We start from the raw sequence: 13,197 nt of genomic DNA on the forward strand, positions 1-13,197 counted from the left end.
GAGTCTCCCTACACCAACAAAAAGTGACTCTTTTTTTGGTTTTTGGGTGTTTTTTTGTTGTTGTTTTTTTTGGTTTTTTTTTTTTTAAATCTCCTCTGAGTATCCTCACGTCTCATCCATCTTGTGGATCCAGAATGTTCAGTGTTGGTAGTGGGAAGGAGGTGTGTGAGTATCACAGGTGGATCTTATCAGTTCAGTCTCTTTTCACTTGGATAAAGCAGGGTGAATCCGCTATTGTATGACGTTATTCAGCAGTCCGCAGTAATTGGTGCTCATAGTTGAGCCTGCTGCCTCTGCACTTAGTGTTTTTATAATGTGAGAAAGATTTTGCAAGCATACAATTAGGTCACAGATGTACATGGTGTATTTAAGAGTTTGCAGTAGTACCCTTATCTCCTTGTTTTGCTCGGTAAAGTGATTTTTAAATAAAAGAGGGATGTATATCTACATCTCTCATTTATATACAGCTGTAGTTTTCACCTTGTAAGAAAATCTAAGTTTGTCAGAAAATAGGAAAGGGCAAATGTTATGTTTTAGAGTCCTTGCTACGGCAAATAAAACTGTCTGTGGTGATATGAAATGTAAGTAACTCTGTTAGCAAAATAGTTAAGATCCGTGCTAGAGCAGCTAAGAGAACAGGAAAACTTTCGAAGTCAAGCCTTCAAAACCCCCAACCTACCATTTCTGTATGAGGTTAGATATGAATTTTGTTGAAAGTCAGTTGGACTTGTGCATTTGAAAAAGATACCTTTAAAATTGTATGTAGTGTATAATGAAATAGTGTAGATGTTGTAAATGCATGTATTAATACGGTTAAGTTGGGTTCGGATTGAATGATTGAAGTAGTAGGGGGAAAGCGATCTCTCAAGTTCTTTCACCAATTTTTTTTTAATATGCTTGATATTTTTATAACAGACTCTAGCTTACCTTTCTTTTTGTGGTGCTAACACCCTGAATTGAAAATTATGGCATAGCTCAAGGATGAGATGGATTGAAGTGCTTTTTATTACTGACTGTTCCCAGGCAAAATGTTTTAAGCAAACTGGGTAATGGAGGTAAATTACATTATATGGGGTACTGGCCTTAAAGTGATCTTTCTATTATGCTTTCTGATAAAACAAAATTGCATTTGAGTCATGTAAAATGATAAAACAAATGAATAATTTCAGTGTGTAAACAAGAAAAAAAAAAAAAAAAGAAGTGCATTTTGACTGGTTATAAATAAAACAGAAAATCCACAAAGTTGAACAGGTTTTCACTTTAAGATATTTGATAGAGGACATCCAGTCTACTGAAGGGCTGATAAAAGAAACCAGGTTTAATTTTGAAGGAGCCTGAAAAACCAACAGATACAAGCTAACGGCCTGCCAGAAGTCTAGCCTTTTGTATCAGAGTGCCTGTGTCACAATTTTGGAAGCAGAGCTTAAAGGTTGAAGTCCCCCACAACCATTTACAAATTTTACCAGTTTTGAAAAAAGAAAGTGATGCCGCCTGTGCTGGGTCAGAGTGAAGATGTGTTTAGGCCAGTGTTGTGTCAGGGACCAATGAGAATATTCCCAAACCTCAGAATATTCTCCCATCTTCTAGGTATTTGTAACAGAGACTTTGTCAGCCAACAGTAGTGTTGTGGGGTTTTTTTAATAACTTTTACAAGATTTCAGTTTCCTAAATGTCTCTTGTTGCTTTTGAACTCCCATAATGGTTCACATTGGCAGCACTCTGTCACATTTTTTCACTGTTTTATTGCACGTTTAATGAAGAACCGCATCCCCTTGTTTTTCTTCTGTTCGAGTGGTTTTTCAGCCTCCCTGCTGCCTGCTATATTTGACTCCAGTTCTTGCATATGAAGAGGCGGTGAACAGCTGCTACTTAATCACCTTCTCCAGGCCACTCCAGTCACTGTGATCCTTCATCGCGATTTTTTAAAGTAATAATTATTATAGTTGATATTTTAAAATATTTTATGTTACTTAATGAGAGTGGGGGATTTTGTGTACTTAATGGTTTCCGCGTATTGGTTAGGGCTACGTGCTGAGTTCCTGGGGCCCTTAGTGGGGTTGGAAGCAAAACCTGCCGGAGTTCTGTGTTATGAGAAGAGGGTGGTGTCCATGGGTTCATATAAACACAGGTAATTACAAGATTGCCGAAGGGGTGTGTAGACCTGCATTTTCTCTGGTTTGATTTGTCTTTTATTTACAACTCCAAGGTAATACCTTTGATCTGCTCTTGTGGTTTCTGTTCCAGCCAGGATGCAGCCAGCACTCTGTTCTGCAGGGTGAGTTTTACCTGTGCTGCTCCTGGGAGAGAGGTTCACCATCTACGTAGCAAGCGCCCTTTTTTCTTAATGCAGTGCTCCTGCTTACGTGGTCAGATAAATAATTTTTCAAGGAGCAGTACACTATAGTTTATTTCCATCTATTTTACATCATGCATGTTTTGCTTTACTTCTGCCTCAGTGTAATTGGCTTTACATTTGCCTTAATATGTTGGCTGTAAGAGAGGCAGGCGTCCCTCTTAATGTAATTATGACATACCTCTTGGAGTAGTAAACCCTAATAGTTACAATTATGTGCTCCGTAGGATGGGGTAGTTGTGAGTTAGAAACCTACTGAAACCTCCATTACTGGATAAGCTGTTCTTTCTGACTGATGTTGAATCACTGGCACAAGAACCTGTCTTAATAAACTGCGCATTAGTAGTCATAGCAGAGAGGTCAGTGCCACTTGCGTGCTTCTTTCTGACCCGTATGCTTCACCTGTGTCCTCCATGGCGTGTTTAGACAGTATTGATACGAACTTCAAAACCTTCTCAGAATCCCTCTCTGAGGAGTAATATTTAGTCACCTGTTAAGTGACTCGATCTGGCGGGTTATGTAAAGAATAGAAACGGGCAACAAGATAGCATAAACCAGTGGTTTTCATAAAATCTTCATAAATGATGATGATGGTTCATTTGAGAAGGATGGCCGGCAAAACAGGAAAGAGAAAAAAAACGAACCACTGAGAGAAGAGAATGCTAGTCTACGGTTCATGATGTGGACCTCACCAGTTCTCCTAGTTGTCTTCCTCATCCTGTGATACTTTTCCTCTCATAACAGATTGCCCCTGACAATGAGACGGTGTGTTATTTTGTAGATAAACTTTTTTCAAAATTGCCAGTGTGTATTTTTAACTGTTTTTTTTCTTTCGTTTTTAACGTAAACGTGATTGATAAGGTGACGTGTCCCCAGTTAACCTAAGCACTTAAGCATGGGCTGAAGAGCCCTGGTGAACAAATGGCCAATATGAGCCGTTCTCTAGTGGTCTGATTTAAAAATCCATTTTCTCTTTTGCTGGTATTCCATTTTCCTGCAAATTGCCATCTTTTAGCACTAACGTTCCCTTGCCTTCAATATAACGTTGTAGCATTGGAAGAATTGGTGTTTGGGCCGGCTTTGTGGGATACAATTTGGAAGAAGTTAGAGCCGCTAAGCTGCAGCACTGTGTGCTTTCCTTCTCGATTTGCTTGTGTCTAGCAGTTTGAAAATTGGTCGTTGGGCCCCGAAGATATATATTTACTCTGTTAATTTTGGGACACCCACATTGTTAGAGCACAGTTGGTCTCTACCACCTAGGTAGAACATGCTGTATTCAACAAGGCTTTTGAGCTCTCTCTTAACTTGGATTTTAGGATGTCATGCCTTGGTGACCAGATTGAGAGGATCTTAATTTGCCTTTCACAGTGAATTTATGGCCCTCGGCCAAATTAAGTTCACGTATTCTCCCGATGCAATATGTGCATGGGCGTGGAAGCACAGATAGAAGTTCTGGCTTTCCTATAATGGGATAATGGAAAGTCTGTAGGGAATGGGACAATAATTTCCCCATTATGAATGGGCCTAGGAAATGAGTTTTCAGTTTCACTAATGTAAATCTTCTCTATGCCCACTCAATTTACTATCCACTGTGCCTCTGGGTCTGCACTAAGAAGTTCTTCTGCGCTTGTCTAGACTGATTAAGATTCATATAAATAGATGCTTTCTATACGAAATGTGTTTTGGCACTGTATTGACACTGGAATATATTACTCTCTTAGCCTTTAACAGTTGAAAAAATGTAAATAAAATGATGGTTCATTTTTACAAGGTGATAAAATGAACATAATTGGGTTAATGTCTTAATCTGGCAGCCTGGAATTAGATTACGCATACCTGTATGCACAAAATTTGATTAGAGAAAATCAGATTTTCCATTCCACTCGCTCCTTTTGTGACCTTTGGGTATTCCATCTCATTGCCCAGAAGGAGCTAGTTCAGGCCAGCCAGTCCAAATCTGGTGGTGTCACTCATTCCTCCCCTCAATTGCTTTTTGTCCATACTGTTTTCTTACTCTGCAAGAACATTTGTTTTCCCTTAATATTGCTAAACAAATTTCCTGTAGAAATGGCAGTAACATGAAGAGGGGTTTTAGCACTACTTTGGCAGGTGGCTCTCTCAATCGTTTCCTGACAGAAAAAAAAAAAAACACAAGAGGAGTTTTGGGATACTACCTGTGGTTAGTTTGGTTTCCTAGTAGTTCCTGTGCAAATTTATTTTGCTTATCAGTCCTTGTTTTTCTTCTGTTTGGTCGTCGTTGTCCCCGTCCCCCCCCGTCCCGCCCCCCCCCCCCAATTATTTATTTATTTATTTATTTATTTTAAACCAGTTTTCGATTGCAAGTAACACCAGAGTGGGGTTGGTTGCAAAAGCCTGCCCACTCACCAAGACATCAGCAACTTCTGTCACCAGGGCTTCAGGAACAGTACAAAACCTGTCAGCACCTTTTCTTGGACACACTAAAATCATTAACACTATTTTCTTGCATAACTAGAAGCTGCAGTATGATCTCTCTCTGTTTCATATAAAATAAGTCCGATCACAGAAAATAACAAATGAGACATCAAAGCACAGCTTGTTGCATTTTGTGCATGGACTCATAGACAATGGTCATTGTTTAACTATTTTATATCACTAATTGTTGCTGATCTGCATATTACTAGTTTTTTTTAGTCTGGGGTGGGATATAATTTAGAGATGATGCTTTTGTGCTGAGTATCCAAGTCTCACAATAAACGCTAGATAGTTGACTGACTAGAGAAAAAGATACATAACCTGGCTGGCTGTGTTATATCAGGGCCTCGTCCCTGCTCTATCGTGACTCTTACTGCAGGTAGTCTTGGGCACAGTCCGAGAGTGAATGTTTTTAGTCCATCCCTTGACCTCTGTTTGCTGCTGCTAGATGTAACGGTGAGGGGCAGTGAGTGGCCAGCTGAGCGCGGCGGTTTGGTCCCCGCCTGTTACTCCTCCAGAGCTGGGTTCTCATCTGCTCTTTTGGACAACACGAAGTCGGACCACTCTAATAAGACGTGTTTGAGTGACATTTCAGTCTGAGGGGACAGTCATTACGAGAGCAGATTGTTGTCCTGTAGCTTCATCACAGTGAATGTGAATCATGTGCCATCTGATAGGATAGTAAGATACACGCTTTCACAAGATTAAGATCTTATGAAAGGAAGGATGCGTGAAGAGGCATTTTAAAAGACTTCCAGACCACCTCCACGAAAATCCAAGAATGTGGTTCATCCCAGGGGAAAGGGGGTTTGCTCCATCAGTTACGTTTTCTGTCTGTTACAGAGCACTGCCTACACTGCGTCCATCTAGATCTTATCACACGCACGCTCTCTCACACTTCACTGTCCGCTTCCTCGTTTTTCTTACAGTTTATTCTGCTTTGGGCAGATTTGGTGTCTCTGTTGAATTGTGCTGCGTTGTGAACCACAACAGCCTCCACCACATGCTGCTTTGTAGCCACTCCTTTTCTCTCTTAAAATATTAAAATACTGCCCTGGGTCCGCCAGGTTACATTTCTGACATGTGCTCATGATAAGGCATAGTAAATGAATCCTAATTAATTTATTGCCCCTTCAGGTTGAAACGCTTACATATGACTAATTTAAATGTTGACAGCAGTTTAAGAGCTTAAATACCAATTGCTGTACCAGGAGAAAAGTTGTTTTAAATTAATCACTTAAAATTCAAATTTAATGTAGTCAAGTTTAGCAATTCAGTAGACTATTTAAATAGAGCATCAAATTAATAGATCTGGAAGCCTCTAACGTTCGAGTGAACAAATTAAGGCATCAATGCTCTTTATTTAGGCTTTTAAGGATAAAATAATGTCAAAGCTGAAGGTTGGCAAAAGTTACTTTTTTCTAGGATGTGTTCATCAGCCCTTTGTTTTCTGGTCAGGAGGTACAGTAGCCCTTCCTCTACATTGCGAGTTGTACTGTGTTGTCAGTGATGTCTGCTTGGATGTGTCGCGGTGGCACGGATCATTCAGGTGCTACGGGAAGTTGATCCCTGTGCCCTGGCATGCATCCAAGGGTGTTTATATGAAAAGTTCAGCTTATCTTCTAGTATGGGTGAACTGATTCCTCCTGTTCTACGTCTTTTTCTGCCTGTAGGTCTGTTAGTAGCAATTTTTTTCAGTAGAATCAGTGACGGTAAAATGGTGTGGCATTGTTCACTTCTGGTTTATTTTTTCATTTGCTTTTTCTTACTGTCTGCTGCTGTGCAAACTCTGTGCATGCATATCTTCTATCATAAAACTGGTTTGCAATGATCATTTCATCCTTGAAAGTTTAATTCCATTTTTAGTAAATATTTTTATTGTGCTTGTTAACAGATAGTATATATTACTGGTGTTATATTATAGTATTACGTCTGTCATTGTAACACCTACAAGGGAATGCAGATGAAATTAATCTCAGAATTTCAGCATCTCTCAATTCTTTATTCTCTACAGGTTTGTATTGCTAATACAGTGCCTTTCTATGTCAACGTATATTGAATCTCAGACGTCCCCCTTTTTAAAAATGTTTGTTGTCATGGACTGTTGGCCAATGTGTGATTGCAGCTAAAAAAACCTGAGCCAAATGTTAGCTTGTCTAAGGCACGGACTGCAAGCATGTGCAGAAGATACTGTAATGATGAATTAATTGTGTGTTCACACTTTGGATGCTTATAGACATGTTTCCTCAGAGAAACACTCGCACAGAACTTTAAAATGATCCACATTTAGGCAGTGAAAATAATTTAGGGGCGCAGAAAGAATCTTTTATACAGACAGACTCAAAAGATTGTTTTCCCTGTAGAGCAGGTGTGTGTGTATATCTCACACAGAGATGAGAACTCGGTTTGTTTGTGGTGCATGAGGAAAAAGGTGGGAGAAGTTTAATGAAACTGAACAAGCTACAGAAAGCAAGAGCCAATATATATATAAAAAGCAATGTTTGATTAGTTACAGCTCTAAAATATTAGGCCAAGTCTTGCAAAGACTTTATAGGGTCAGTAGTTACACATGGAGGGGAAAAGCTTCTCAAGTTACTCAGTGTTCAGTCAAGTGAATGAAACCACGTTTTCTCTGGGTACGTGTCCTTTGTCACCTGAATATCCCCAATGAATTAACAGCAGCTCCTTTCTTTCTCCTCCCCTGGGCTGCGTAGGAGACCCTCACCTCTGCTGGGTCAAAAGGCTTTGGCTTGGGTTAGGCCCGATTTGGTTGATCAGCCTCTAAGTGTGATGTGATTGATTGGCTGGGTGCTGCTAAACGGGATGTATAGCTGCAAGCTATGGCCCGGCTTTCCCTCGGCAGATGCATGAATTTAGGTGTTTCTTTAAACGTGTCAGCTGGCTTTCATGACACTCTGGGAATATAATTGTCTCTTAGACTTTCATGCCCTTTCATTTTAGTTTTGATGAAGTTGGTCGAAAGGTTCAGAAGTCACGTTTTGGTGGTGGAAGAAGGGAAACTGTCATGGCCAGAGCAGTCACATAAGGCTTCTTGCTATGTGAAACTAGACCTAAATGAGAAAACCTGGGTTTTGGAAGTAATTTAAATGACCCTGCTTCAGGGCAAAAGACAAACCCAGATTACGTTCACAATGTGGAGAAAACGTTTATCTTTAAGCATAATGTTGTCCCTTAACTTTGTCCATCTGTTTTTCTTGTATCTTCCTCGGAAACATCTGTTATTGGCCACAGTTGGTGAAACGATACTGAAGAAATTGCATCACTGAGATGATCTTATCTGGCAGTTCCTAGACTGCTTAGTCATTTCATCTACCACTTTGTCCTTACTTATCCTGATTAGTACAGCTTACAAATATTCTTCTTTTTCTAAGTAATTTTGTTGTACATGTTGATAATTTATTTTCTGTGTGGTCAAGACATTTTTCTTCCTTCCAAAAGATGCTACAAGGTAAATTTCAAACCAAAATGCTCTTGCATTTGAGAGCTGGAATGACTTGGGATGGGATGGGAAAGTGCTACCTTGCTACCTTCCTTCTTAAACGTGCCTGAAGAGCAAATTGGAACAGCAGTCAGTGACGTTTGAGCGTAACATATGTTCTGTGTGGATCCAGCTCTCTACCCTTATAAAAAAAGAGGGGAGTGGGGTGGGGTGCTAAAAAAGATGCTGACAGGCCAGCATAGTTTTTGTGGTGTGTGATATGTGCCAAATTTCCAATGATCCAACAAAGCCATCTGCTTTCACATTTATCAAAGGTCAGTACTTATGAATTCTAGAAGCACAGCTGAATTGATTCACTGACATGAAGGTAATTATGAGCTCGGGTCAGAGTCAGGATGAAGGTATAGCAGTGAAAAATTCTGTATCTTGATGTCAATCCTTTACACTGTCTAGGCCATACTAAACTGAGCTGTTGTTAAGTCCTGTATTTTCTTCAGGGTATAGGGACTAAGGTGTCCACAAAACCACCAGACTTCTGAGAGAAAATCATTGACTTATAAGGAACACCTATATAATATTTTTATTTTTTAACAAAATTCCTAGAAATGAAAACACAAAAAAAAGGAAACTGGAAACATTGCTTTGAAAAGGGAAGGATCTGTTAGATGTCTTTCTGGCACAAAAAACAATAAAACAACTCTCGATTCAGTTCTTAATTTTAATGCTTCCAGGCATATAGATTGTATAATTACATTTGTCTGTTAAAATTAATTGATTGAATTAATTTTCAGGACCTTTATGAAACAATATTTTTTCAGTTAAATTTTCATTAGTTCCTCATATAAAAGCAGCAGAATCCATTTTTGCTCCTCTGGTTCGCACATTTGTCTCTAGTTAGTCTAGAATTTGAAGCCCTAGGATCTTTTTATGCGCATTTTAAAATACGAGGTTATGTGGTTTAGAAACATCACAGCCATATGACAATCTCTTCTTATAAACAGAGCAATTGTAGCTTCATGTTTTAAGACTGAAGGGATGTACTAATATCCAGATATGATCTACCATCCTTGTATGAGAGGCTGAACCGAGAGGATCAGAAGTTCCTTGATACTATTATATTATTATTCACTGGCATTATTCCATTATATTATTCAGTTTATATCATTCTCATTTTACAGATGAAGAATGGAAAGCAAGTTTGACCTATGGGACATAACATTAAAAGCGAAAGGCAGCATATCGGTGACCAGTGCATGACTTCTCTTGATTTATTCCAGTGCCAAGCAAACTAGATTAGTTTCTTGTATCCTTTCCTCAGAGAATCTCCTGTGCCAGTTTGCCCATGAAACCTCAGTTAAGTGCTTCATAGAAGTTATTTTCCCTGTAACACGGGGTTTTACTTGGAGTCTTCAATGAGTAAGGCACAAAATCCATTAATTTGCTCTTGAGCTTGAGTAAGTATGACATGTCCCACTTCTGCTTCTTCAGGAGGAAGGGAGAGAGAGATTTGCTGACACACTAATCTGTACTGTAATTCTTAAAGCCAGAAAGGAAAGATTTTTTTTTTCTATATTGTCCTTCATCATCATCCTTTGAAGAGAAAGCTAATATAGTCTTGAAATTCACGAAGAGCTATTCCTCTATCCCAACTTGAACTCACTTAAGGATAACAACCTTTGCTAAGTCAGCAACATTCAAATTCTTCTCTTTCAACAAGAAAACATTCAGAGGTATTGATTACTTTTCTTCCCTTCTTTTTCTTCTGATTTGCTCTAGTAAGACAAAAGTTAAATCCATTGCGAAGGCTCATGTTTCCTCAGCAGACTCAGATGCTTACTGTGGAAACATATCTCATCTTGCAACCTCGTCAAACCCAAGAGTATTTTGAAAGATGAACACTTAGTACGTCACCCATTTTTGTCCTTTACATTGTAAAAGACTAGCCATCCCTCTGACCAAAGTTTTCATTTTGGCACAGAATTTGCCAGCTGACAACGCTTATTTGCCATACTATAATTACTCTTTTAGAAAACCATTTTACAGCTTGGAAGACTTGTCTGTGTGAAACTCCATCCGTCAGAACTGAGTGGAAGTTTTGCTATTGACTTCAGCGAGGTCAGGATTGCATCCATTATTTTTTAGCACTGTTAAGTGGAAAGACAGAAACTCTTCCTGTCAGTAACCATTAGTTGTGGAAGTGTGCTGGAATTATTACTAGAACTGTAATGGCCCAATAAATCAAAGTGGTTCAAGTTATGAGGGCAGCCGAAGATACTGTCACAGCGTCTGACAAACCAGGCCATCACGATTCCTTTCACTGTTTTTCAGCATTTGTTTCTTCTCTGCATATAGCTCACTCTCTACCACTTTTGGGGCAGGGAGAGGGGCACAAAGGGGGACAAACCCAGCCAAACCTACACTGCAAAGTTAAAATTCCATCATGATCATTTTTTACAGATTTAAAGGGTAACCGTTAAACCACGGTTGAATACATTGCTGTAAAATACAGCTATTGAGTGGTTTTGCTTCGTAGCTTTTCCCTTTTCTCCATAAAATTTCTGCTTGATCGGCTAGGATTCAGTGAAACCTCTCATTAGGGCACCATGGTTCATTAGAGCTTAAAGAGGCATCACTGGAAATTGAATTGACTGTGCTGTGATTCTCTAGTTGCTGTGATTAGTAATCGTCTGACGTTATGCTATATCCTTTGCATGTGTACGTCTTTCTAAACTCCATACGATTTGTTAAAGAGTTAATTTGTTTAATAGTTAAAATCTGAATTGCAGAATCAACAGAGAAATTCTTTATACAATGACAAAAAATATAAGCAATGATCTTTCATTCTGAAATATTTCTCGGAAATTACTCTGATAATCTGTACAAAACACGAATTTTCACACTTGGGCTTTCTTCATTATTTTTTGATTTGAGAGACAAGAATCTGACAATTCCTTAGACTTACCATTAGCCAGACTTCCGTTAGCCAGATTGATAGTCAAAGAGGAACAAATGCCACGATGAGAAATCAATCTTTAAGACTTTTCTCCCCATCCCCCAATAAATGGAACAATAAAGCAGAATTATGGTTTTTTAATCAAAGTTAGAGTCACGTTTGCCAGAGCACCAATGTGATTCTTCGTGTGTAATTCATTGACAATAAAATTAAGTCTGTCCTGATTTGAATCGTGAAGTAAAATATATGGAAAGGGGTGGGATCTAATTTAAGAAACTAATGACTGAGTTGGTGAAAACAGCCACAACAGAAACATTTTCTCATGTGCAGGCACAGAGAATCCTATTTGCTGCCCTGAGAGGACAGTTGTACCTATAAACATGGTTTGCTGGTGAAACAGGGAGGGGAGACCATGACATGTGAAACGATGGTACAGATAATAATTGACCTTTGCTCTGGAGTGATGATGATGTGAATATATTTGACCTAGGAATTGGTTTTCCATTTTGCCCTCCAGCTAAAGATCTGACATTTTACAAAGTCATTGCTCCTTGAAACGGCAGTGTCAGGTTTTTTTTAAACAGGCAGAAAAACGTTCTTTCAAGAACAAAGGTCTTCCCTGCCATGCTTTGGAGGTTCAGAGGACCTCCACAGATGAACTTCAGTGGAAGAGAAACATGGGACTGCTCTTCCAGGGAGCCAGCAGGAAGTCCAGGGCTTGACTCAGATGCTCCTGCAGTACGGGTAACGAGGGCAATCGTGCCACGCAGTGTCCAGCAGGGCTAAGGCATCAATAGCTCAATATTACATTTCACACTTCTTTACTAGTCGCTAGACCTTGTCCTGCCCTATCTGGTAACTCGTTGTTGTAATAACTTAATGGGTGCTGGCCCGATTTCCTTCCTTGATATTAAAAGAAATATTCATTCATTTATTTTTGTGGTTTTATACATAATTTCCAAGAATTTTAAGGGTAATACATAGCTATAGATAAACTGGGGAGTGAGGTTTTGGGTCAGATGAACGGGTTCGAGGAGAGCTTGAAAGCCTCTGTTCTGAATACCAGCATTGTTTAAATATGTTATTATCAAGCCTCAGAAATAATATTGTAGCATAATTGTTGGTATCACATCAACTTAGGTTTATCTCTGTAAATAATAAAGAGCAAGAAGCAACGATAATCTCCATTTTAATCTGTGTACTCTGAGAAATGAAACATCACGCAAAATTACTGGGTTTTGTCTCTGAGGGGGAAGAGCATACTGATACAGTGACATATATTTGATCAGAAGGAATATATTTAATAAGAAGGAATTATGTGACAAAAAATTGTGACTAAATGACATGGCAACTGCTTAGAGATATCAAGACACAAAATTTACACTTTCTATTCCATTTCTATGAAATGAGCATTTAAAGGTCAGGATGAAAGGCTAGTATTTGCATTTAAATGGAGATATTTTAAGTTCAAATGGTGACTGCTGACCTCTGTACTGACTCAAGTGGATTTTTGTTTTGTTTTTAGGACTCAGAATGAGGCATCAAAGAAAAGTGAAAATACTATAAATCAGTAAAATGCTAAAACTAGCTCTCAGGCTCTACTTTATGGCTACTATTTGCACATGCGTGGTCTTCATCAAACTACCCTGTGCTTGGTGTAGTTTTAGATAGATGTTTGACCTCTACAGCATAACCACTATAGAGTCTTCTGAAGGTGAATACTTTACAAATCCAAGGAATCTGACTAAGAAAATCCTATGGGTAGCTGCAAATCCACACGTTCAAGCTCCCTCTTCTCTCAGAGCCCACACATTTCTCAGTTTGTGCATGAGACACCCGAGAAGCTTATGCTCTTGGATCTCCTGAGAGCATTGTAACATTTTCATTGTATATTGGTGGTGCACAAACTGATGTTCCAACTTTGGAACTGCACGAAAGTGTCTCAAGGATGCAGGTTTGATTTGGAGCATGTTTTTC

At 39.0% G+C, this 13,197-nt stretch overlaps 1 protein-coding gene across 1 annotated transcript in view; it reads left to right on the forward strand.

Moving 5' to 3' along the window:
• The window catches only part of MACROD2 (MACRO domain containing 2), an 886,475-nt gene that overhangs the window by 336,323 nt on the left and 536,955 nt on the right, over positions 1–13,197 (forward strand). The gene's annotated exons all lie outside the window — the stretch shown is intronic.

This window comes from Charadrius vociferus, unplaced genomic scaffold (genome assembly GCF_000708025.1).
Source record: "Charadrius vociferus isolate BGI_N301 unplaced genomic scaffold, ASM70802v2 scaffold112, whole genome shotgun sequence".
Lineage (NCBI taxonomy): Eukaryota > Metazoa > Chordata > Aves > Charadriiformes > Charadriidae > Charadrius > Charadrius vociferus.